Source organism: Grus americana, chromosome 4 (genome assembly GCF_028858705.1).
Source record: "Grus americana isolate bGruAme1 chromosome 4, bGruAme1.mat, whole genome shotgun sequence".
In the NCBI taxonomy this organism is placed as follows: Eukaryota; Metazoa; Chordata; class Aves; order Gruiformes; family Gruidae; genus Grus; species Grus americana.
This window is the reverse complement of record NC_072855.1, coordinates 16,914,193-16,941,197: the sequence shown is the minus strand read 5'-3', so window position 1 is coordinate 16,941,197 and position 27,005 is coordinate 16,914,193. Positions and strand designations below refer to the sequence as shown.

Sequence of the window (27,005 nt, the reverse complement as noted above, 5' to 3'; positions counted from 1 at the left end):
AGACCCCACTCTCGTCTATAACATCTAATGAAAAAACCCTAAAATCACATACTTGTTTAAAAAACAAAAGAACCCCAAACAAAACCCCAAAACAAAACCTCACAAAATCCACCCCATAGCGTCTTTTTAAGGCAAATCATAGCAATTTCCAGGGCATTGCAATTTACAAAAATCTTCAAAATTATATGGGGCAGCTCCTCAGTTCTAGCTGACTTTTCCTAATTAAAATAAATTCAATTAGTAATTCCTAGGTTGTAAATTGAAAGCACCAATATAGCTTATCCTTTGATGCAGTAACATTTAAAGATACCTTTAATCTGAAGTAATTAATTAGGAAATAAACTGTAGTTCCCCCTAGCAAACAACTGGCACTACTTAAAAGCTTCTGTCTGCTTGAAAGTGATATACATATTAAAACATATACCCCAAATTCTGTAATAGCTTTCACTTAAGCCACAATCCTTTCTGCTTTTTGAAATGTGCAATAAATCCCTGTGCAAATATAATACCTTTCACATTTCAGCCAATAATTTCAAACCCAATAAATCTCGATTAAGCTTCACAGCAACCCTTTCTCCCACAGTGGGACATAAAAGACTATTTCTGCTTAAGAAATTCATGAAATGAAGTACAGGGCGTCTAGCTCACTGACCCAAAATCTGTCTCATAGTAAGGACAAGGCCAGAAGGACCGATAGTGCTGGTCCATCCTAAAGAACAGCACTTCCCCGAAGCAAATGAAACTATTTGTTTTACTGTCATTGTGTTGGGTTTGTTCAAGGGAATGTGCGAAGGTATTTTGAGCCTAGGCTTCAGGATTATCCATTCTCTACGGATAAAATTCTGAACAGGTTCACCCCTCTCTGAAGCACCATGATTGATACGCACCATGAAATTTAAAAAGCAAAAAGGTTTGGATACCACCTTCTTTTCTTGGACCTCCAGGACATCTTTTTTTTTTTTTTTTTTTTTAAGCTTTTGTCTGTAACCCTAAAAGCTGGAGGCTTTTCCTCTAAAATAAATACATAAATTGCAGATTGTCATAAAATGAGAAGACCCCAGGAGTTCTGGCCTTAGGAAACACAGCAAGTGCGAGTATTGGGAGACTGGCAGGACTGCAGTGCAAAAATGAGGCTTGCCACCTTAACTAAACGTTTCCTCCCAGAGTGAAATGCTCCTCTACTGCAGAGAATCCACAGAAGTAGTTTCGCATTGTATTACCATAAAATTATACGGGCTTATTAAAAGCAATCATAGTAAGAACTGAAGAACTCCTAATTCCCTCCTCTGTCATGAGCACACTAGTGAGCGTTGCGTCGGCTGCGCGTGCAGCTCCATTTCAAGGCAGCAATTAGAACAGACCCTTTTGTGAACAGGGTTAGCTGGTATTTGGCTTCCAGAACAATTTACTTTGACTGAAAAGTTGTCACAAGTTGTTGAGTTTACAGTCACACACAGCTCTCTAGAGCTAATAATAATCTGATAATGCAGTGAATGCTTTTTCCTTTTTCATGTATATCTGAGAATTCTTAAATCTCAGTCTTTTTCATTAAAGAATATGTCATCTTCTTTCCTGATCTCCTGATTTCTCAGCGTCCTTGAATGGTACAATTAGAGGTGAGAAAGCAGGTCTGCTCCAGATCTGATGCACCATTGGACCAAATTTAGTATGGCAGTCCAAAAACGATTGTACTGCTTTGGTGAGGTGCAGCATACGTTAATCATATCTACCAGTTAAGTTCTGGTTGTGGCAGCAGTACTCTACTGGAGCTCCTCAGTTCATCTGGCCAAAGTGGCGTTAGCTGCAGCAGAAAGCTAACAGTAGAATTCAGATGGGGTAAGTACTGAAAAGGCAGATTTTCTCTATTTTTATTCCATTCGAGCAATGTTCTCCAAAACACATCAATCTGTATGTCTGTTGCTCAGTCCTGGCCTAGAAATTGTTCTTTAAAATGTAATGAAATTCAGCACTGGTCACATGCGTGGAGGATGTGCTCTGAATGCATTTCTCTCTCTAGCAGAGGCATTTGTTATTTGATAATTATAACTGTACTGAGTTGGGGCCAACCACTGTGCCTCAGTTCAGGTCACATTGTATTGGGGGAGCTATAAACATGTGCTGGGACTGACCATCACTGTGTAGACAGTTGAGGATAGTAACTGATCTGGAAACTTGACTTGAGTGAGTACCATTTGCTTCTAGCAGTATTCACCTGCAGAAGCTGAATGGGAGTGTAAAAATAAAACAACACAGCAATGTCTCTTGTGCTAAACCAGGCAGTTTTCATCTGTTTGCTACTCTGTTGAAAAATAAGTTGAAACTATCTAACTCAGCTTTAGGCTGGAGTTTTGATAGGCTAATTCTCTTCAATGAACTCTCTGAGTAAGTTGTAGTTCAAATCTGTTTTCAAGAAAAATCACAAAATGTAAATCAAACACTTCTGTTTCAAAGTCCAAACATAATACGGCTGTACGGTTCTAGTGTATGGAACTGATCAAAGATTTAGTAATGCTGTTTGAAACAAATGCCGTTTCTCAAATATTCCCCAATGCAAACACACTAACTGTTCCATTAATTTTAGAGGGCTGTAATAGGAGGCTTTCTTAAGAGAGTCTGAAAGCAGAGTAATGCTCATCTTTATCGTCTTGTTCATGATAATGCAATGGTAAGCCCTAGAGCAGCAAAGGTCATTGTGCAAATTTCATATAGGAATTACTTAATGTCCTCACAGGTTTCACTTGCTGCACAACTGAACCAAGACAGTGAAAGATCAGAAAGGTCTTTCAAACTGTTTTAACTGCAGGAGGAAACTGAGCATGGACACGTCGTTAATACGATGCTGCTTGTTGACAAAGACTCTGGCGTGGTTTAGTGGAGCCTGAGAAAGATCAAACGGGACAGCGTTTCCTTCCTAACATCTCATCAGCCTTACCGCCAGCACGCTGGCCCAGAGCCCTGTCTCCATAGACTTTCTGTTAGGGTCCTGCTACATCTGCTTTTGCGGCTGTACCCATGGCAGTCCCCACTGGCTTCCTCTGAGCTCTTTTTCCTTCTCTTGCGCTCATACCTACGCCTACTTAAGCAATACCCAAGTGAGCTTTGTGGTTTAGCCTTGCCCTTAATAAGATTCATAGAGGATTTCCTCTTTAAACAGATACTGCTTCTGAAAACACATCCACTTTACTATACCAGTCCTCTTCCCTCGTTGGGTATGGTTTAAATGAGCAGATCCTGGTAACTGATGGAAAGAAATGAGTTTGAATGAGCCTGCCGAGGCTTGCTGTGGGGCACCTAGCACACAATTTCCTTCCTAACCCGGGACCCTCCTTTTAACATCCAGCCCCTCATCTCCGTGTGTTTGTTTCCAGTCACAAAACGCTTTTAACTCCTGAATAATCTGATGTAACATAATGGTGTCTTATTTAACCCCGTGGTTCCCACTGTGGGTTTACAGAACTGACCATGGCAGAGCACAGTGACTGTCAGGGAAAAGGACAGTGCCCACGCATACCAAACAGCAGCTGCCTCTCTGAAGAAGACCCCGTTTCAGTGGCAATAGTGAAGAGATGGAGATAGATGCAACTGTGAATTAGTGCACAACTACGGTCGTCAAGAATTTCTCATTTCCAGTCACTCAGGACCACTTTTTCCAGAACATCTGGTGTTGATATTAATAATCTCTCCCTCTTTGATCTTCCCATTTTTTTTACTGCTTATTTCTCCCTCACACAATTAGTGCAAGTTGTTTGTGCCCTTTTATGGCCACCACATGTCGGAAACCTGAACTCTGCAGGGAGAGTCAGCCAGCGCTGCACAAGCTGTTGCCGTGTTTGAACGGAGCTGCTGGAGTTCTGCCAGGGGAGGCTGCTTTGGACCCGTCCTGCTGGATTTGTCTCCGTCTGTTTCCCAGACCCCGTAATGTTCCTGATGGCGCTAATGATCAGGGAAGACACTTGCACACGTACAAGCAAGAGGCAGTTCATCTAATCCCTACAGATTGTCAACAAGTGAGAGACTGAGCTGGAATCTGATGTCTGTGAAGGAGTCCAGGGAGACATTTTCCTGGTTTATGTGCTGCTCTGTCCAGTTGTTGTTTGATGTCCAACTCAGAAATATAAACAGTATTGTCACCAGGAATTATTTTGATGAATATCTGAATATTTCTAGCATGACCACTATCTCCTCTGAGGTTTCTATTTTTTTTTTTTTTTTTTTAAAAAGGTAAGTTATTCAGAAAACAAGCATGCTATTTTGACAAGAAGCCCAGTCAGTTCCCAATGCCTTTGTACATATTCTGTCCTGAAAAATTCACACTCTTTGCATCTGGGATGTATAATTTTCTGCCAGATGATAACTTCCCTGTTTTCAAGCTACGGTTGCCCTGCAGGTGATTTCAGTGTAACTCTGCACAGCCATAACTGTCTGAATGACTCTTGGATTCCTTGCCTTTGATTTTGAGAGCGTGAAGGAGCCCTTCCTGACCAATGAATGCCATCAGGAAAGCAATATTCACCCTTTATGAGTAAGAGGGGCATGCTGAGTGATAAGGGCATGGTATGACATGGACTATCAGTGAGTGGAAGTATCACATGAGTGCAAATAAAACTCAAATTTCTCCAGTCAACCAAATTGCAGGTAGAGAGAAAGAAACGGCCATAGAGGATGAGATGCCAAATAGTTCAAATCTCTTTTTTTTTTTTTCTCATGGCACAGTATAGCTAGGTGTAGCCAGAAAATACTGAGAGAATTATTCAGGTTGAACAAAAATATCTCTATTTCTGTGCAACTACAAATTAAAAGAACTGATTTTTTTTTTTTAACACCTTCAGGGTGCATGTTGCTGCAAACCACAAGAGGGGGGATGTCATCTTCCCCCCTTTAAGCTGGCTACAGACTAGACTGTGAACACCAAGAACACTGAAAAAAGATTCTATTGCAGCATGATCTGGCTGCCAGCTTGAGGATGGACATTTTATTTCATGTTCTTCCAAAGAGGTAATGGGAGAGGTTTCAGCATTGTCATTTTCTTGGGGAAAAAAGAAAGTCTTCCTGCTCAGGAAGAATTCTTGGGGAATTGCACGAGTGACACTTATCCCTTTTTTTTCTTTTTTTTTTTTCTTTTAAACATTGTTATTTCTGTGCCTTTAAGCAGCTTTGCATGGTGAATTGCATCTATTTTGAAACCTAGATACTAAGTTTTGTATGAATACTAGTTATGGAACCTGAATCCTTCTCAGCAAGACTCAAATCCCATTAGTATTGCATTTTGCATAAAATATTCAAAATGAATTATATATATTTGTAGGGCAAAGGAGGGGTAAATTAGTAAATAAAAAAAAAAAAAGAAAATAATTTTATGTAGGAAAGCATGGCCTGAAGTGCGTATCTGAGACTTGGGAAGTTATGCATAATTAATAGGCAAGTGTGCTGTTGAATTTGGATATTTTCTGTAGGTGGATGATGGAAATGCGCAGAACTGGTGTGTAAATAATGCACATACACTTACTAACTCTGACCAATTGCTTCTGAAACAGAGGAAAAGGTACCAGGAAGAGCCTAACAATAATGCTCAAAATAAGTCTTGAAGCCACATGAACATATACAGCTCCCAGCAGCCATTACAAAGGCAGACTGACAATTTGGGAATTGTATTTTGATGATTTCTTCTCCCCTCCTGCCCTCACTCATTGTGAGGGCTTTTTGGTGACTATATGGATGGAGGTTTCCAATGCATGACTTGTTCAAATACTGAACTTTTCAGTTGCTAGAGGGTAAATTCACATTAAATGTGTGTCCTCTTTGTGTGCTGCTGAAAACAAGTACATACACGGTCTAATTTGTTTATAAAATCTCAGAGACGGGCATGTGCTGTAGATGACTCTAAAAGAACAGCTGGCTCAAGCTAGATGCTGTGGATTAGAAATACTAATTAATGTTTTTCTAAAGGCTGTATCTCGTACTGCAATTCACCCCATGACTAGGGAAAAAAAGATATTCACAGCAAGACACTAAGCATTGCAAGTATTTGTATGCTACTGAAACCTTCACTCAAAAGCAGCACAAATTTACCCTGACCTCTTCCTCTGTTTCCACATCCCTAAATGGCTCTCTGCAATAGATCACAGTGTTTGTATTTGGGGAAAAATGATCATAAAGACAGAAGGCAACCAGTTTTTCTCTATCCCAATACCTTACCTACTGCCTTTCGGCTCTGTTAATGCAGTGGTCTCGGTGGTGGAAGAAGCCCCAGGTAACCCTACCTGGCTGGAGCATGAAGAACTGTGCCTTCTGAAAGCAGGGCCACATGCTGGAGAGTCTTTCTTCAGACCCTCCCATAATGTTTTGGAAAGTAAAAGTAACCAAGTCTTGTGAAATCCAGAGAAAATACCTCCTTTACATATTTTTCCAGTTACAGAGTACAAGAAAACCCCGTTTGCCTTGTTTTTGATCTCCACAGATGAACTGGTGGGACTTAGTTGAAGGTCTAGGTCTTCCTCCAGTTGACAGCAGTGTCCTGGTCTCCATTTCAGTGTCCAGCTTCCGAGGCACCAGGACTCCTGCTACCCTCCAAACCTCTCCCAAATAAAATAATGCTGTGGCTTTGGTAGCCTCCCATTAGGCTTTTTACTGCCTCGCTGGCAGTGTCCCTTCCTTGCTCTTTGTTGAGAGAGCTTCAGCACTCTTTGCCTTGCTGTGTGTTAGTAAGACTGATGGAAGATCTTACCACAGTACAGAACGCAGCGCTCTGTCCCTGTCTAAAACGCTGACAGAATTGATAAAGGAATTAAATTTTTCAGCAAGCATCTCAAGTAGATGTGATATTTATGTTTGGAGATGAAGTACGTTCTGCTCTGGATACAGAAAACTACCTCCCGTCCAGTGCATCCAGAATGGATAAACAAGTTGTCACGCAGAACTTCAATAGTGAAAATAACTTTGTGTGGGTGACAGAATGAGGATAAATGCATTTAATATGAAATCTTGTTACATGTATGGATGCATAGCCTGTATTTCCCGTACACGATAGCGTAATTTCTAAAGCATTTTTAAGGTTTTTACAGCTCCGGTTCTGCTCAAAAGAGAATTCACCAGACCATGTGGAAACTCTCCCCCTCCTTTAAGTGGCTTAACACATGGGCAAAACAGGCAGTTGCTGAAGACAGAAGCCTGACAGGGACAGCAAAAACCCTACAAGAGGCAGCCACTGCCTCCTTTGCCTACAAGAAGGGGAACTGTTGTTGGTGAGGGTTGTGTGGGGCAGGGGCTGCTCTGCCCTCGTTCTTCAGAGAGATGCTCATAGCTAAGAAACAGAAGATCGGCCTCACCCACTCCGTTAAGAAGAGTTGCATTGGCCTTGTGCCATCCTGACCCATGTGCAGCTGAACCTCTGTGCAGGATGTGAGCCTGCGTTTGTAACCACGACACTCTGACCTCAGCTGAGCTCTTCCGGTGTTGCAGAGGGAGCAAATAAAAGCATGAAATGGTGGCTAATATATATTTGGAGTCCTCTGCACTGATGTCAAGGGCCATGATAGCTGCACGGTGTCACGCTAAAGGCAGGCTTTCTCTCAATCAAAATACAACAAAGGAAAAAGCTCTCGATGATGCCGATGCTGTAATTTCATTTCTAATGGGGATTCTACTATCTGAAACAAAAGCTCAGCACTGCCAGAGGGCGCTTGCATGGTTATGACTAATATAAACATGTATTCAAAAGTGGTTCTTCCTTTGCAAACTAATCCCATGGTGTGTTTACCTAAACCTTTCTCTTCTGGGGGTAGCTCGGTGACATACTTGAAGCATAAGAATCACTAAACTAGATTTAGTCATGCATACTTGAGTCACAGTCTGGTGTTACTTAATTTAGTACAGGCCATTAAATAATTTTACCTCTGTATTAGGGTCAGGACAGGAGAACTAGTCAAATGAGATTCAGTGAGGCTTTATGTGTGATATAAAGTACTCGGGCTAATCTTCACACTTAAACTTACTCCCCACCACATGTGACTGAGACAGGAATACACAGGGGGTCACATATTTCATGACTATACACATACATTTACTCATGAGTTTGGTGAGACTAGTGTGCATGTGTGCAAGGGCAATATTAAACATTAAAACCATCTTCCTGCAAAAGCAAAGCCTTTCAAGGTGAGGATAAAGCTGTTCAAGGTGACAGCCAGGGCAGGGGCACAGAATCCCCGGCCTGGTCTGACCTGAAGATGTTTTGTTGGTACAGATACACCACGGATGCGTTGTAGTGGCACAAAATACTTCAGTGTGGCTACCTTGGTGCAGGCTATGTTTGTTGGGGTTTCAAAGCACAAGATTTATTCATATATTAAGAGGCAGTTACACTGGTGGAAACATCCTTGCTACACAGAGGCCTGAAGTAAAAAGACACATGTGGCACAATCATTTCAGAAATCTTAATCTATTTAGCCTCTTTAGTATTCATCTTGTTAAACATGTACAGCACTAAATAAATTGGTGCTACTTAAATATTTATCAGCTGTCTCCCTGCAAGCAGGCAGCCAGTCATATACATCAACTTTTTTGTTTACCATCCCTCCAGGATCATCTATGTTTCTTTTCTCCTCAAAGGCTCAGCACCACGGTCACCCTGGTGCCACCGAGCGGCAACGAGCCAGGCAGGGTTCGGCAGGCTGTGTGGGAGCGGTCCAGGAGGCTGGGACGGAGCCCAGGACGCCCTTTGGGGCCGAAATGTGAGTCCCTGGCACAGCAGCGGGTCCCCTTCCCCCGGGCTGCAGGGCCAGTGCTGGGCTCGGCTGCCTCAATCAGTTACCGGTGCTGTTCGTGGCACTGAGCAGGTGTTTCGGCACATTTTGATTTGGAGCCACTTTTGTTTACCTCTGTGATTCCAAATCTTGCTACGGCTTCAAGCTGTTGTATTATCATAACCTTTTGCTGCAAAAAAGCTTTAAAAATCTGGTTTGCATCATTGCCAGGAAGCTTAAAAGCAGAAAAGAAAGAACTCAACTAGTTTAATATGAATTACAAACACATAGCAACAACCATTAACACAGACTCATCCCGCACCCCTTTTCCACTGGTGACTATGGTACATTTTAATGGTGAAAAAGTTTGTACCAGGTGCACCCTAAGAATTGTAATTAGAATTTGTTTCCAGCCATGTTTCACACAGTGCTGGTGCCAGCCAAGCACAAACACACGTCCTGCTGCCGAAGGCCAGAAGAGGAAATCGAAGGAAAGGGTTCTGAGAAGACCCAGCACGGTACAGAGCTGGGTTGTGATAAGAAGAGTGTAAGTCCTACAGGTTCACTGGGTTCTGCAACGTTAGTTTGAACTAGCGTGAGTGATGGCAGGGCCAGATACACAACCATTCGCATTCTGCACTTCAATAGCATCTTCCCCTTGAGGAGCCGTGTACTTCACAAGCATCTTCATTTCCCTTTTACGGACAAGGAAATCAATGAAAAGAGACGTTATAATAACGTTCTACCATATGTATTAAAAGTTGGGGACAAAATCAACGAAAAAAATAAAAACTCTCTGACTCCTAGTTTTGTGCTATTACCACAAAACCATGCTTAACCCTGGTCTGCATGCAACCAAGAGAACTGATGGTTTGTCAATCTTTTCATTGCATGTAACAGGGTGGTTAGATATGAATGGTTCGGGGACAACCTCTGAAGACATTTCAAGTGGGGTCTTTTGGGACCCAGTTCTCTGCCTTCCAATACTTTCCTCAATGATACAGATAACGGAGTGGAGGGTGTCCTTGTAAAATATGCAACTGATGCCAATTTGAGAGACACAGCGAGCATTTTGGAGACAGGATTATTCAAAATTATCTTTATAAACTGGGAAAGTTCTAAGTCAAATATATGAAATTAAAGAAAGCAAAGTGAAAAGGAGGAAAAAACCCAAACACACAAAAAATCCCCAGGAAATACTCACCCACATAAGAGATTCTGGATATTACAAGGACCGACACACACACACCGAGGATGGGATGCTCTTACCAAGCAGGCAGATTCAGCAGTGCATGAAGAAGAGGCTATGTATGTATGGGACATCACTAGGCTGCTTTCCTCAGGAAGGGAACCCTCAGCTGGAGTCGCATGTTTACACAGGGGACCTATATGTTTTAAAGGACATATGCAAATTGGAGAGAGGCCACAAGCCAGAAACAAAAACATGACTCTTAGGACAGCTTTGAAGAACTGGGCTTTGATCCAGAAAACAGAAGACCGGGGGAAGGACGTGGTACGATGTTCCAGTGCGTGTTCCAGTATTTCAAACACTGTTATAAAAACAACGACAATCAATTACTCTCCATGTCCACTGAGGGAAGGATGAGCAGGAATGAACCTAATTTGCAGCAAAGAATATTTAGGTTAGATATTAGGAAACTTTCTAATTATGAGCATAATTAAGTGTTGGACTGAACTGCCCAAGGGACACAGTGAATCTGCTTTCACGGGAGGTGCTGGAGTGCAGGTTGGGCACGTGCCTCAGCATGCTCTGGGCAGACTTTGCAGCTGGGAGAGGGAACTGGGGACCCTTCCTACCCTGTTTTTATGCCTGCATGGTATTTCTGAAGTTCTGAGATCCAGTGCCCAAATGAAATGCAATATTCCTGACTCTACAAACTGTCTTAACATTCATCTGGTCTTTGTAGCAGCTTCTGGAGCAAAAGAGAGAGGCTAAAAGTTTGCTCCGACTGATTAAGCAACTCAATTGATACAACTGAATAAAAATGCTCCAGAGACCTTTTTTTGGTCACAAATAAGTGCAAAATGACTTCATACTATGATCAAAGCACCGCTAAATCTGTGCTAAACCTTTTCCTGTCCACTGAGAAGAACTGACATTCTGCAGAGTTGAAATACAGCAACTGAGGCAGCCTGGATACAAAGGTTAACCTAGACAGATTAATATGAGCTTGTATAAAGCTCTTAATGCTATTCCAAATGCTAATAGTGACTGACATTATAGGGTTTCCTGGAACTGATTTAGAAAGACGAGAACTGTTTGCAATAAAAAGTCTGTTTATCTAGTAAGAAGAGCAAAAATTCCTTAATTACCCAGCAATTTAACCAATTATGATCTCATTTAACAGACAAATCATTTCTAAACATGGCATACATCTGTGTGATTTCCCAAGACACTGTACTGTACCATACAGTGCTCTTCAAACAGGGCTCCAGAAGCACTTCCAAAATACATGCTGACAGAAAGCTGTGAAAAAAGACAAGTTTTATTATAACCATTTTGCAAACCGGTAAAGTGGACTGCAGCAAGTACTGTGTCAGATTCATAGGGAAAGGTTTTAGCTTCACAATGTCTGTCCCCTAGCCTTTTCTTCCAAGCCTCGGGATACACAGCTCCTGGTTAAGCAGTAAATAATCCTCAATGCTCTTCAGCACATAGGTGTTGTAGGGAGATGCTTTGAAGCCTTTCAGCCATGCACGTGCTTTTCCTTTTTTTTTTTTTTTTTCTTTTTAGTGAAATAACAAATGGGAGACTATTGTGAATCTGGCAAAGGCATAACGGGAATTCTGAGAACCTCAGGGAGCCGAGCCATTTCACTGAGAGTAATCTTAGCTCACAAATAGAACAGCAGTCCCTGGTAGCATTGCAAATCCTGCTTCAGCAGCAAAAATGTCTTAGAAGATTTTTTTCCCCTCTCTAAAATTGGTGATAAAATGTATACTTAAAATCTTTAAGCATCCAATTACAAAAATACTATCCTCCCCTCCTCCATCACAGAAGAATTTCAATATTAAAAAAGAAATTTGGCTCCTCAGTCAAAATCAAAACACAAGATATTTAATTTACTGTCTTTCAGATGTTGTGAAGTGACTGCAGAAAATAAATATCAGAATGGTTATAATATACACAAACTTAGGCTGGAAATTCAACTGCAGGAATTTTTTCAAGTGTATGTGGTATGCCGTGTCACTAAGTACAAACTAATAACATTTGATGTATACCAGAATTCAGATTTGGCTGACAGCTACACACACATATATTTCCTCTTGTTGGGTTCAGTGTAAACTGTATTCCCATTCCAGGGCAGACTTTGTTTCCTAGTCTTTCTGGGAATTTTCACAGATTTCACATAGGCAGGAAATATTTTTCATGTGATCTCTCTGCTCTTGCTTTGGCAACTCTTGGGCAGAATTACTATGCACACTTTTTTAGAATGTTTTGCTGGGTTTTGCTCTGTGTTGAGATATTCTGCAAGCTATTAAATCCAATTACAAAACCACCGCAATGTGCATGTTTGGTAATATGAAACAGCTGCTAAAGAAAGCTTAAAATACATCTAATGTGCAATTTTTAATTGCATGCCTGTACTGTATCAACTCTCAGATAGCTCATATAGAATACATAAACTAATATGTTTTACTGCAGTGTATTGTGGATTACTTTTTATACGATGATTGCTTGTACAACTGAAGCATGATTTGGGAATTTATTTCTTTTCCTTACTACAAATAGCAGAGGGTAAATACTACAAATCTGCAAAAGCAAATACTTAAGCTTGTACAGAGGCTAATGCTAGGAAGAGCAAGGTGTAACAGAAACCAAGATCTGGTAGCCTTGAGAAAGCTTTACCAAAATGTGGTGAAAATTACTATCATTTGCATTTGTAAAGTGAAATACAACAAAAACCCACAAAGCCCCTAAATCTGTGGGAATAACCTGCCCGGCAGGTAGCTACCCTTCATTGTCCTGTAAGGTCTATCGGTGACTGCCTCTGCAGACAGGTAGGGTGAAACAGAGGAGTTAAATGAAGTGTCCATTTAGCGAGAGGAGTGGGAACAGGAGTTTGCCATATAGACTCAGTCCATTAGACCTCCAGCTCTTCAAATGTCTGCAATTCAATGTTTAGGGAATTAAAAAGCAAAAAGACCGCCACAATATGAGTTAGATTCAGATTTATAGATAAAGCATTAGATTAACAAACAATGGCTTCCAAAAGACCTTTTCCACCTTAGCAGCTGTGCAGGATTTGCAGGCTTTATATACTGAAGAGAATATTGCTGCTTTCTAGTTGGAATTGGCACCAAAATCTCCATCTTTCATCTGTCATGTCCACTTTGGACCACTGCCTCTTCCAAGCACAGACCCTCCTTTCCTACACCGTATAGCTTGTACCATATTTGATGGCAGGGAAAGTCAACAGCATTCAATCACAGGCACCATTATAATCAAGTGGCCAGGCAACACTAGTGCTCGTGGGTGTTAAAACACATTCTTTAACATGGTTCTTTCTAATATTTAGTTCAGAAAAGGAGAGAAAAGCATGGAAGTTATACTTAGCAAGATTCTCATCAAGAATGGTGCTACACTGTCATAACAGCTTTAGTTTGTGGCACCAAACAGAGCTGGACTAAGATGTGATGGGTAGACTTGAAGACTAGTATCACAACTGAGTGGTACCACATCTAATTCTTTGGTACTGCTTGGTGCTGTGGAGCCGCTACATTGTTCATCACTAATATCAGGGTGTTCAAAAGAGTAGAAAAGAAATTGGAAGCTGAAACTAGACAAAGGTGAAAGCTAAAAATTTAATCTTTAATAATGAGAGAGGATGGCCATCCAAAGAGTTCACAATCCAACAAAGATCTACTGTCACCTGAAACCTAGGTACCTCTCTCCAGAAGTGTGCTGTACCTGATGAGCTTGATGTTGAAACTAGTATGTGAGTCTTCATGGCTTCATGTATGCTGTGCATATGAATCACGTGCAAGGTAATCAGAACAGTCCTCTCCAACTTAAAAAAACACACCACCCTAGGAATCAAGGAGCTTCTGAAACAACACCTGATCATTCGTTTCTTCACTGGACACAGCAGACCAAAAAGCGCATGACTTGCTGCAGTCCCTTTTAGGAAAATAGTTGATGAGTAAGTATGATGATGAAAGTTGGGCTTTATTTTGCCCAGATTATGTGTGCAATGTCTCTGTTTTCTGTGCCTGTATGGGCCTCCATCCCCTGGCCAAAGGGTGCAGACTGTGGGACATGCTCAATGAACGACCTGCGCCCCAGGCTTCAATATCCCTTGAGCTGTGCTGGTCTGGAGACTACTCATGTACTACTACTTACACAGCCAGGGAAGCCAGGGAAACCCGAGCAAGAGCAAATCAGCATGAGAACGTGGGTGCACCCCTGCTGTACTCATCAGCACGACTGTGAACTCAAGCATGGAGGGAGGGAAGCTGTAGCCTGCAGCGGGGCAGAACCGAGAGGCACTCTGCGGCTCTTGGAGCACGAGGCTGATTCTTGCTCTGCTGCCCACACAAATACAGCTATGTGCTACCTCTTACTCAGGCTAGATTTTAAGACTATGGTTTAACTTTAAAGCAACAAACCTCAGGTGTCCTCTGACAGTATAAATGTTCCTTGTTCTGTAATGTTCCTTGTTCTGAAATGCTTAGTGTTGCCATGAAACACAATATGGAAAACCATTTGACATTCTGACATGCAGAAAGGCAAAGGAGCAGAGTTAAAGGTCAGCTTCTCTTTTTTATGCCTTGCATACTTCAACAGTGGAAATACTTTTCCCATTCTTGGTCTGTCATACTTTAATCAGCGGGGAGGTAGAATACCGGAAATAATAAATTAATGAGAACATTAGGATAAAAAAAAAAGGCAATTTCCTCTGTAAAATTCTGAAAACATCTTCCTTGACTGAAAAAAACCCCAAACCAACAAACCATTATATTATAGAAAAGGGCATTTTGCTTGGAGCATGTTATCATCAGGGCTGCAGTCTTCTGTTCAGCCCTAATTAACATTTTTGTGCTAAACCTGAGAAGACCAAGGAGGGAGCTGGAGCTGTGAGGTTGCAGAGGAGAAGCTGCACTTCTGTTTTGCGTGATAACAGCTCGTGGATAGTAGGCTGCCATCCCAACCATTCAGTGGAAAGTTGGGGGTTGGGATAGGAAGGGACAGAAATAGTTTTTTTTTTCAAATGCGTGGTTTAACATGATGAGACTGAGGGAAAAGTTCACCACCTAGACCAGACGCCTGCACTAGGTAACAGTAAAAATTGTTCTCTACCCACTCTGTAAGAAACTTAGGGATCACGTACTCAGCACACCTCTGTAAAGGGCGTATAAAATCCCGGCCTCTTACTATCCTGTTAATAAATTTTCAGCTGAGGTACAGTCTCATAAGATAAATTGTTATACCTCATATAGTTCATTTGAGGAGACTTGCACTAAGTGTAAAGTTAATAATAGAAACTAGAGCGAAGGGGCCCTGCCAGGTTAATCCTGCGATGTGTGTTGTTTATATGCTTTCTGCAAGATGTTGTAGGTGGTGGAGTCATTCTCCCTGAAAACATAATGAACGGGTACCTGCCTTTCTGGTATTTTGTTGTGCTACAGATTATTTTATACTGATATTTAAAATAACCTTCTTCCAATCTTCTTTACTCACGTCAGACAGAATTTACTCCAGAGCAAGCAGACAAAAGAAGGTCACTGCAGCAGCTAAGCTCCTAAAGTAGGATTACGTTTTGTGGGAAGCATGGGACAGTTACCCTGCGCTGAGGGGACTTCTGCTTACCATAGAGCCACAAACAGGGATGAAAACTGATCTTTTGTCCCTGACAACTGATTACCGAGATCACTGACTTCGCTTCTGTGCTAGCTTTCATGAGCGAACTTGGTTCAGCTGATTAATTATTTCTGTAGTGTTTTGTTCTTACTGACATGCAGATACTCCTTCTAGATGAATAGCTTGTTTAAACCCTGTATTACAGCCTCTCTTGCCTCTGTCCAAGCAGTCCAGCCCAGGTCCTAGCTCTCAGAAGAGGTGAATAAATGCATTGATTAAACCAAAATCAAATCAAGTGAGTCACAGGAGAGAATGAAGAATCTATCTGTCTTAATCTCCAGTCCATGACTGTAGTCTGAGGTAACGCAGCAGGCTAGGCTCGGTGCTGTACCACATACAGCTGCTGGCCACTTGTGTCACACACACAGGTGACGTCATTAGCCAGGACTCAACTTTGTGACTGTGCCTGTGGGACCCAGCCTGGCTGAAGCCCCTACATGCCTCCACTAGATACCTGTACACCACAAGAAACAGCCATAGCAGTAGTCAGCAATTAACTGGTCACAAGCAAGAGATTACCAGTAGTTGAGAACAGACGTGGCCCATGGCCATACCCTCGTTTCTGAGGGAAAAGACACCAAACTGGGGGTGCAAGTTTGGTAAACAGCAGCTTCCTTGTTTTAAATCTTTTTTTCTGTAAGATGAAATTACACTTGTGCAGGAGGTTTCCAGGACTTCATTTGAAAGCATTTATTTAAGGCCATAAGTTGCTTTCTAACAAACTGCTGACATAGCTACATCCTCTATCAGACAGCTCTTTATGTGCCCACTGAAAGAGAACCTGGGAGCTGCTGTCCAGTCCTTTAATGACACCAGGAAGCGTAAGGTGCCGGAGCTGGAACCAAGATCTGCGGTGGTAGCTGGCCACTACTCCACGATCTGATATCAAACAGCATCAGAACCAAGTCATGCTCCTTTTGTTCCAGTGTCAAAAAGAGATGTGCCTTTTCCATTTTAATTTCAAGCATTTCTGACACAGTAATTTATCAGGATGTCAAGCGTCAAAGCTTGCAAGCAGAAATAAAACACAGAGATGATGGAAAAATGAGGGGGGGGAGCTCATAAAAGAAGTTACAAGCTCCAAGTACATGCATCATGTAATCCCTGTCATTTTGTATCTTTGTTTAGCTGTGAAATCTGTTATAGCAACTACTAGTGGTTTCCTCAGATGAAAAGCAATGAATATAATTTTTAAGTTCCTTGACGAGTTGTCATGCAGATCTATCACAGTTGTGAGAAGGGGGCACAGCAGAGTGTAATGGCAAGACATGTGTAGCTGACAAAACATCAACTCTCTGAAGGCATCCTAAAGTGATATACAGCAGGATAAATCTTCCATTCAAACAAAGGCAATCCTCACTGAAATCATATCCTAAACTGGCATGAATCAAAGGTCTACAATGAAATGCCATGTTGTTTTCTAAGTTTGAGAATGAATGTGAGTAAGATTGTCCATTTCCTTTTTTTAATTTTCCCTCAGGAGTAAGAAATTAAGAAAATACATGTCAGGCTATAGCACACAGCAATTGTGCTGTTTCCCACCATTTTTATGGATCCTAATCATTCTTTCAAAATTTATGTGTTTTGTGTCTAATACAGCAACACGTTCCTCGTCCTGCTGTAACCCCAGTTCTCTGCTCCCCCAGAGCCTGCAGAGCCCAGGCTAGCCTGGCTCCAGCCTGGAAGAGTTCACAGCTTGGAGTTCAGGCCGCAAACTTGCACAGCCCGTAATCCCTTAAGCCTCGCATCCCACAGGAGAATTAAGGATGAGGAGGGATGCAGCGGTGGATGTCGGAGAGGGGAGAAACTGCTGACAGGGAGCTGAGCAGAAGGAGGGCATGGGGCATGCGGGTAGGCGGTGGGTGCTGCTGGGCAGCATTAGCTCATTGGGAGGGCTGGCAGCATCCGAAGGGCTAAGCCAGACCCGAAGGGAAGGGTGGCATCGGGCAGCAGGGGGAGGGCAGTGCTAGGCAGAGCGCACGGTGGTGGAGGGCAGGGAAGGACTTGGAGATTATAACCCACAGCAAGCTGGGCAGAGTGAGCAGGTGTCGATCTAAGGGGTAGAGCTGACAACAGGGATAGGTAGACTGGCTGGAATTTGGGGTGTTGGCAGAATTCACTCTTAGGCGTCTTCTTGGCAAAGGGTGTAACTCACTTTTCTCTGTTATCCTGGTGCAGAGAAGGCACGTGGCTTCTCTCCCCCCGCTTCCACACCTCTTTCTCTCCCTGAACACACACTTAGGGAACAGCCAGAGAAAGACTAAACACAATCTAAAAATTTTTTTAACCTCAACCTTTTTCTTTTTGGAAGGTGGAAAGGTTGGACTTACAATTTCAAATCTCTTCAGACAATACTATACCTAGCTTAACTCCCACTAATGAAAAAGGCTATTTATCTAACAGACCTTTAATCATGAGCTCTACTTAAAAATCAATTACATGATACAACCATTATAGTTAAGCTCTAAATCCCATGTATCTTCCTGTTATCTGAGGATTTTCCTCTGAGATAACAGAGATGATTGATATGCAGCCAGATTTTCAAATGCTCACCACAGAGTACAGGCCAGATTTTTTCGTCCAGCTGTTCCTGTTTTGGATGCTTATAAAGCAGGTTTTCAAAGGCCTTAGCACCTACTGTGCCGTGGTATGAAAGACCGCTTCCTCATTTATGTGAGCAGTTAGGGGTTTAGCTGTGTCAGGAATCTGACCACAGCTCTGAGTGCTGAGATCATTTAAAAGTTTTGGCCACAAAGAATAAAGCTAGAAGGCACCTTCATTAATTTTAGCCCAATCGCCCTAAGGTACAAAGGACCACAGAAAAAAAGATGGTGCAGTCCCTAGAGGACAAGTTTTCTTGATGCTCTCTGAGCCTGCTAAGACTCCACACCATTTTTACACAGTCTGCTTCTCCAGTGTGACTGCATTACACCGTGCATGCAAACCACATACCAGCACATTGTTCACAGTGCCCACAGCCAAATGAGAGGCAGGTAAGTGCGCAGCTAAGGAAGCCCGGACACAGTTGTGATATGGATGGCAGGGAGACAGGGAGCGAAGGAAAGGACTGCAAACTGGTGCAGTATTTCCCACTTTATGGTTGTCCACCTCTACCTGACATGCAATTAACGGAGGACAAACATCAAGGAAAGGTCAACATCTGCTCAGAGCACTTTCAGGTCAGACATGTACTTGGGGTTGCCAGCAGTGTAATGGGAGGCAGCTGAAGAGGTCATGCTTCCATTTACCATCTCACAGTGACAACTTCTGACATTTTAACTAGGTGCTACTCAGACAACATATTTTCAGTACCTAATATGATATAAATTATCTTAACTCAGTCACTTCCAGAGACCTTAGGCAAACTACTTGTCTCGGGCTGGATACCAACAGCAGAAAGAGACTCAGATGTGACCGGAAAGCGTTCAGTCTCTTATATTGATGGCACCATCCATAAAAAAGTGGGAAAGCTGTTACACATGGATAGTATGCATCAGAAAATAGGTGGTGGCTTAGTCTACTGAAGAAATGCCTTCATTAATAGTGTTGATCTTGATTTAGTTTTTCTGTGAAAAACTAGTATCTTTTTCCTGTAACTCTAGTTGCATGTTCTTGTTTATGGAAACTACAGCCATTTCTCACCTAGAAGTCCTGTGGTAGCCTACTATAAACTAGAAGTAAACCTATATTAATCAGTAATCCAAAAGAAAATCTTAGTGTCTTTGGCTCCAGCGAGGTTAGATTTCCTGACCTTTCATTCCATGCTGTTCTCTTCCACATTTCCACATTTTCTTCAGGTTCCTACAGACTATTCCACCCTTGTGGTTATTTATCACTGTAGCCATATGCCTTCGCTCAGCAGTTTAAAATCAGTCAATGAGTAAATGAGACCAATGAGATTTGGCCTTTCTGTTTTAACACCATACAGGAGCAAAAGAATGGAATTCACCAGATCATCTGATTAAGTGTTGGGCACTCACAGCACATTATTTGGAAGGAATATTCTCTTGTACTTTTTCATCTAAAGCTTAAGACAGGAGCTTTACTTCTGGATTTGAGGACTATCTGGCTAATTTAACACACTTGTCCTTTTGTCAAGATGTTCTGTGTTTTCCCCAAGGCTACAGTATTGCCCCTCTTTGGCTTAGGGTGTGTATGAGAACTACGACAAGAACTAGGTCATGAGCCTTTCTTTGAGCTCTGTGCCACTCCATTTTGGGTTGTATCACTACATATCCTCCTGCTGAACAAGTCCAGGATTAGCCCTCGTCAGGATAGTTGTTCTTTCTATGTGCAGCCAATGTGGCAACTTCTTCTTTGATGTGCGTTGCTGGCAAATGCCTTGAGCTGACATACAGGTAAAATTCAGCGACACCAAATACCACTTGAGGGAAAACCATTCGATGCTTGGCCAAACTTGCATTAGCAAAACAGACCGCTGCCATAGTTGTTGCCTTGATTTCTTTCTGCCTGCCAATGCATAAGTAAGAGAGGCAAGAATAACATTTATGTTTTAATATTGCAATGGGGGAACAATATTAAAATATCAAAGCTGCAAATAAAAATCACAAAGGGCAGAAGGAGCAAAGTGCAGGAGCCTTTGGAAGTGTATGTTACTGTATTGTGACGCATAGGAAAAATGCTTCTTGTCTTACCAGTAAATCACTGGCCCTCAGAAACAAAAACCACTAAGGAACGGAGACACCAGCCCTAAAAGAAATTCTAACCTCATCAGGAAATAAGACACCCCTCGGGAAGGGTACAACAAGATGGTTTTCCAAAAGCTTATGGGGTAAGTCACTCTGATAAGAAAAGCAAACCCGTCTGAACTCAAACCAGGCCCTAGGAAAAGCCGCCAGAGAGAAATGGCACGGCCACCCTTGGCGGCGAAAAGGAAGGACGCGCCTCCGCGGAGGCCGGCTGTTGGTTCCGGCGTTCGGGGCACCTTCCCGGCCAGGACCAGGGCAGGGACCACGTCCCGCCTCAGAGCCTGCCCAGTCCGGGGAGCAACAGGTCGGCAGCGGCTGCATGCTCCTACCCGCCTTCCTGCAGGGGTACAGGTTCAGCCTGACCCGCTCGGCCACGTTTAAATAGCCGCGGCACGAAGGCTTTTTCCTTCTTCCCAGCTACCGCTCGCCCGGCGGGTCCCTCCGCGGTTAAACACCTCACGCTCCTCCTCTTCCTCCCCCCCATCCAGCCCCAGCCTGCCGGGGTGGTCCCGCAGCCCCGGCCCGGGGCAGAGCCCGCCCTCTATAATCCATGCGCGGGCAGCACTGCCACCACCACCGCGGCGCTCTGAGGCGGCAGGCGGAGCGGGCTGTGCGGTGCCTCGGTCTTGCTTTCTCCGCCTCGCCGGTGAGTGCTGCCGGGCGGGGAGTACGTGAGGAGCGGTGCTGGGCAGCGCTCCCCCACCGCCACTCTGCCCGCGGCGGGGCTGGGGGAGGCAGCACTGGGGGTGGGGCTCGGGCTCCTCTGCCTTCCTTGGCTGCTCCCGCTGCGGGCGGCAGAAGGTCCTGGCCGGCAGTGCGGCCGCGGGGGGGGAGGGCCCCTTCCCCCGCTGGAGGAGAGGTGTCGGCGGGCAGGGTCCGCTGTGGGAAGCCGAGTGAAGGGGGGCGAGTGGCCGTCGAGGAAGGAGGCCCCCCGCGCGGAAGGGGTTGGTGGGGGCTGGGAAAGCGACCTGTGAGCGGGGAGTGGCGGGACGGAGGTGCTGAGGGGGGAAGCCCCGGCCCTAAAAGCGCGGGGTGAGGCGGGGGCAGAGGGGGCGGTCGCTGGGCAGGTCTGTACTGAAGGGATCCGAGGGCGCGGGCGTGAGGGCAGGGGCTCTGCGGGAGGGACGGGTTTGGCCGGGGGGAAGGGGCTGCGGCACGGTACGGCGGGGCGGTGTGTGCCGGTCCGCGGGGAGCGAGGGCGGATCCGCCCGCCGAGGAGAGCGGAGCGGCGGGCGCGGCTGCTGCGAGTGAAGCGGCTTTCCTCCCTGGAGGGCCGTGTGTGGCGGGGCCGGCCGAGGAGGGATCGGGAACCGGTTGTAAGTCCCTGGCCGCTGAAGAGAGAAGGGTGGCGGGAATGGGGCGGGGAGAGCTCCGGAGATCTCCGGGGAGAGGGGGGAGCCCCTCCGCGGGGAGGAGGGCGCCCGATGAAGGCACCTGCTCGGGGCGGGGGGGGCCTGAGAGGTGCTGGGGGACGGGGACTCCGTGCTTGCCTCGAAATCGGCTGGTCAGGGGTGGAGGAAGCAGGGAGGAAAACCCTGCCTTGGCGCTGCGGTGACACTGTGGATGTGAGCGGGGAGAGGGGCCCCTCCGTTCCCGCCGGGCGTCCCCGCTCGGTACGGCAGCGCGCTGCGGCGAACGCCGCCTCGGAGGAGTTAATTGAGGCGGCACTGCCGGCCGCTTGCTGCTTGGTGTGCACCTGGGCAGATCGTGCCAGCCCACCCCGGGTGGTCAAATCTTTTTCTCGGCAGGGGTGAGCTCAGCTGTGAGCTGGGGACCTCATCCGAGAGCGGGTGGGAAGGGGCAGATGTGGTGGTAAACATGGGCTGTGTCCTTCTCTGCACAAGCTTGCAGGGGAGCAACTGAAGAAACTACCAAATCGGTCGGTGTTCCAGCAGGGGCAGAGCTGCGGTACCCGTGCTACTATGCAGTTTGCAGATCAAGGACTAAGCAGCGTGGTAGAGGAAGAGGTCTCTACAGTTTTAGTAATTGGAAATACGACAAGGGAAAAACTTGGTCTCGGCTGCCAGTGGGAGTATGCTGGGTCTGTCGTCCCAGTACATTACTATTGGGACATGTACGTAGCCCTCATCAGTTCGCCTGCCTGTTTATGGGCTGGCTTTACTGTCTTTTAAAATTTTCTATATGATGCTGAAAAGTGCTCTCACAAGAGAATGCTCTATGAATACTAGGGTAAATGTACCACTTAAAATCATGGTTTTGTGGTTTTTTTTTTTTTGTTCAGTTAGTGAAAATATACTCTAAACATTTAGGCAGTCAGCTGAAAATCAGACTTGCTGATCTTCTGGGGAAGGTATCTCACTTGGAATTACTTTTTACAGGTCTGTTGCTGTTTGCGAATTGCTGTGACTTGTAAAACAGCAGGTTTTTTTGGTGTTGCCTTTTTATTTATTTATTTTTAAAATATTAAGTAGCTGTTCAAAACCAACCTGGATTCTGAATATCCAGTTTTTCTGACCTGAGCGCTTGTTTTGAGCATATAGCAAGCATGTCAGATGCGTACTGAGGCTACCTTGTGTGGAAGATTCTATTTGTTTGGGTTTTGTTGGTGCTGCCAGACTCTACTCTGCAATCCCTAGTGCTTGCTAGGTTTATTTGCTTCCTACTCCTCCTATTGCAACAGGTGGTAATTGTTGGTAGTAGGCTTAGGACAGATTTTGTAACAGAAAACTGTACCTTTTTAACTTGCCCTCATCTAGCTTGGCTTGCTGTGTTACGTTTCTTGAATGGGAAGGTGCTGTTTGTGGGTTGGGGTTTTTCTTATGCATACTTAGGAGTTGTAGCCTACTTGTAATTATCTGTTTTGTGGCTGGTTTAATGCATTTCACTCTCATGGTGGCTGCTCTCATTGGAGCAACCTCACTGAAGAGGATTATGGACTTGGGTTTTTCAAGTGACTAATTCAGAATTGTAACAAACGTAGCCAGATCATTTGTGTGGGCTTCCTATGGACAACTGCATGTTCCACCATCCCCTTGTGGTTTGCTGCCAGCAGGCTTCCACATTGAGCTTTAGCAGTCTAGCCTCTGGTTGATTGAATTTCAGTTCACATGGTTAATCATCGTTGCATCACTGCACTGCAGCGCTGTATTTGCGTGGATTGCAGTGTTAAACAGAAGGAGGTCAGTCCTGTTGAAACAAAGAGCTGGACATCATGCTGTTTCTGAGCTCTGCTCTGTTGGAGTTGATGTATCATATGAGCAGTTGCTGAACTTCTGCATCTCTTGCTGTGTCTCCTCTCCCCCTCTTAAACATACAGTGGAGTTGTTGAAGCTTTATTGGTTTTGGAAAATATTACAATATTTTTAATAATAAGTAAGATATATCAGAGAGATGATAATACTGCAGCATACTTGGTAAAAGAGTGATGGCGTTCTCCACAGATAGTGGTTAAGACCCCAGGAATTATGCTTAGTGACTCATATGTGGAGAATATTAGTGACAGCTGCAGAATAAAAAGCAAAAGCTCTAGTCTTTTAAAGATGGGCACTTGCAAACTGCACAGAAAGTAAGATATATATAATAATGAAAGTGTTTAATTTATTAAGTACTTAACATGGTTTGTTTTTTTATATAAACATAGTAATGAAATGGATATCTTATTTGATAATTAATGTAAGCACTTCAAAGGTTCACACAGCTTTTTTTCATTGACTCTTTATTTGGACTTGGGGAGAGTTGTACTGGCAGTTATGGTAGCTCACTGACTGCAGTGATGCCATGCTGTTTCTGAGGAAATGAGATGGCCACATGCTGCAATGACAAGTACTGCTAAGTAATTCTCTTTATGTCACTCATATGTATGTCATTCTTGCAGTTCTCACAATTACAAATTTCACAGATAGATTCTTCGTCTGCTTGTCTAGCATATTTAACTACTAATATGCTCCCAGCTAAGTTTCTTTTAGATATCAAGACAAGGATAACTGCTGGGAGCTTTTTACATCTGAGTTGTTTTTAGGTAGGTTGAATACATATTGAATGCTCAGGGGTATCCTGAGTTATAGGTTTAGTAGTGTTTCTGTAAGTTTCTGATCATTATTAATGTAATCTTGGAAATACATTAGTGTTTTATGTAATATAGAGAAGATTTGGTGCCAGCCTGGAGGAATTACCCAGTAAGATTATATATACCATGTTTATCGTGATATATTTGCCAACAAAGGGAGAGGAAGAGAGTAAGGTCAGAATTCTGCAGGCTCTTTGATTTATGAGAAACCCCCCTGCTTTGCTGAAAAATTCTGAGCTTTACAAAAGCTTAACTGAAAATTATGTAGAGTTGGAGGCTTTAGTAGTGTCTTTGAAATTGAAAGCTGGTTATGTGTCTCCACTTAGCAGAATATTGTTTGTTTCTGCAGTACAGTATCCTTGCAATTTCAATAGTGTCCTTGTCTTAAAACTGCCAGCTTTCTGTCTTGGTTAATATACGACTTCACGTTTCCATGCAGGCATAGTGTTTATTTTCCTATATTGGGAGGACATTTTGATAGTGCTTTATTTGCATATTTGTACAATTAGATACAATTATTTTTTTGTCAGATTTGAGATTAAGGAGAATTTAAACTGTATGTACTTTGTCATCATCTGCCCTGTCTCTAGCATAACAGAATGCACTACAAAGAACATGCCCTGTCTTCTAGCTTTGCCTTAAGACACCAGTTATGGAGACCATGTTCCTCTCAATTTCATCTTTCAAAAACACACCTAACATTTCCCTACATTGTATGTTTTTTGACCTCTTTCCTTAACTCTTGGAATCAGAGCTCAGTCACCATGTGTGAGCTTTTTCTCCTGACTCATTGAAGTGTTGCAACTGTACTTGAGAAATCTTCAGAAAACTAAACTTTACTTACAAAAACTGTCAAAACTTTTTTTAAGAAAACCAAGTGGAACTATTGTGTTGGGTTTGCATGGCAAGGTTTTGGTAGCGGGAGAGGGGGGGATCTACAGCTGTGAGAAGCTGCTAGAAGCTTCCCCTGTGTCTGATAGAGCCAATGCCAGCCAAGACAGACCTGCTGCTGGCCAAGGCCAAGCCAATCGGTGCCTCTGTGATAACATATTTAAGAAGAAAAAAAAACAGAGAGAGCTTTTGCAGCTGGAGAGAGGAGTGAGAAGATGTAAGAAACTCTGCAGACACCAAGGTCAGTGCAGAAGGAGGGGCAGGAGGTGCTCCAGGCGCCGGAGCAGAGATCCCCCTGCAGCCCGTGGTGAAGGCCATGGTGAAGCAGGCTGTCCCCCTGCAGCCCATGGAGGAAGGATGAGGGGGTGTAGAGATTCCACCTGCAGCCCGTGGAGGACCCCACGCCGGAGCAGGTGGAGGCACCTGAAGGAGGCTGTGGCCCGTGGGAAGCCCACGCTGGAGCAAGTTCCAGGCTGGACCGGTGGACCCATGGAGAGAGGAGCCCACGCCAGGGCAGGTTTGCTGACAGGACTTGTGACCCCATGGGGGACCCACGCTGGAGCAGTCTGCTCCTGAAGGTCTGCACCCCGTGGGAGAATCCCACGCTGGAGAAGTTCGTGAAGGACTGTAGCCTGTGGGAGAGACTCATGTTGGAGAAGCTCGTAAAGGACTGTCTCCCATGAGAGGGACTCCATGCTGGAGCAGGGGAACGATGAGAGGAGTCCTCCCCCTGAGGATGAAGAAGCGGCAGAAACAACGTGAGATGAACTGACCGTAACCCCCACTCCCTGTCCCCCTGTGCCGCTGGGGGTGGGGGGCAGAGGTTGAAGCCAGGAGTGAAGTTGAGCCTGGGAGGATGGGAGGGGTGGGGGTGTTTTAAGATTTGATTTTATTTCTCATTCCTCTACTCTGTTTTGCTTAGTAATAAATTAGATGAATTTCCTCTCTAAGTTCAGTCTGTTTTGCTTGTGACGATAATTAGTGAGTGATCTCTCCCTGTCCTTATCTCGACCCACATGCTTTTCGTTATACCTTTTCTCCCCTGTTTCGTGAATGAGGGGAGTGATAGAGCGGCTCTGGTGGGCACCTGGCCCCCAGCCAGGGTCAACCCACCACAACTATACTGTATCAAGCTTGTATGATCTTCACTGTTCTGTCACTAAGGCAAATTAAATTTTTTTTTTTTCGCCATTTAGTTCTGGTCTTGTGATATTTTGTCCTGTAGAGTTTCTGTAGATTTGATAATAAACTGCAGCCTAAGCGATTTTCAGTTTCTGACCGCTTCTGTGTTCAGCCCTAGAGAAATAAGTGCATAAAAGAAAATTCCACTGAAAAATATCTTTTAGGCTGAAGAAAACTAGTGTCAAGAAAAAAATTAAAGGAGAAAAAATAGTATTTTTGATCTGGACTTGCTTTTTCCCTTTCATTATTCTTCAACAAAACATTCTTTTCCAGATAGGAAAATACTCATGGTTTGATGTGTTCTAAGTGTTGAGCATCATATTTCAGAGTGGTTGCTAACACCGCCTTTTTGAATAAGGCTTGGGTAATTCTGCTATTCATAGCATTGTTACTGTTCATTCTTCTTGGTTTTCACTAGCCATGAAGGGGAAAGATAGCTTTGAGGTTTTCTTAGCTCAGTTGGACTTCAGGGAAACAAAACTGTCTAGTTCTTTGATCTGGTCTTGTATTCCTTTGTTTCATATTTTTCTTCATCTTGCTCTGTCCTTTGAATGCAGCATGGACTGTTAAACAAG

The 27,005-nt window shown here is 43.9% G+C and overlaps 1 protein-coding gene across 14 annotated transcripts in view; it reads left to right on the top strand.

Moving 5' to 3' along the window:
- The first annotated feature begins 20,352 nt into the window (after positions 1-20,352).
- The window catches only part of PROM1 (prominin 1), a 66,232-nt gene continuing 59,579 nt past the window's right edge, over positions 20,353-27,005 (top strand). For 5 of the 14 annotated variants that reach the window (XM_054825024.1, XM_054825019.1, XM_054825023.1 and 2 more), the window contains exon 1: positions 20,841-20,976. The gene's annotated coding sequence lies outside the window, so the exon portion shown is untranslated. Of the gene's footprint in view, positions 20,414-20,539; positions 20,635-20,840; positions 20,977-21,122; positions 21,301-21,505; positions 21,647-21,924; positions 21,944-22,825; positions 24,310-24,947; positions 26,007-27,005 lie in introns of those variants that run through there. The other 9 variants (XM_054825018.1, XM_054825012.1, XM_054825013.1 and 6 more) reach the window with 8 other exon arrangements.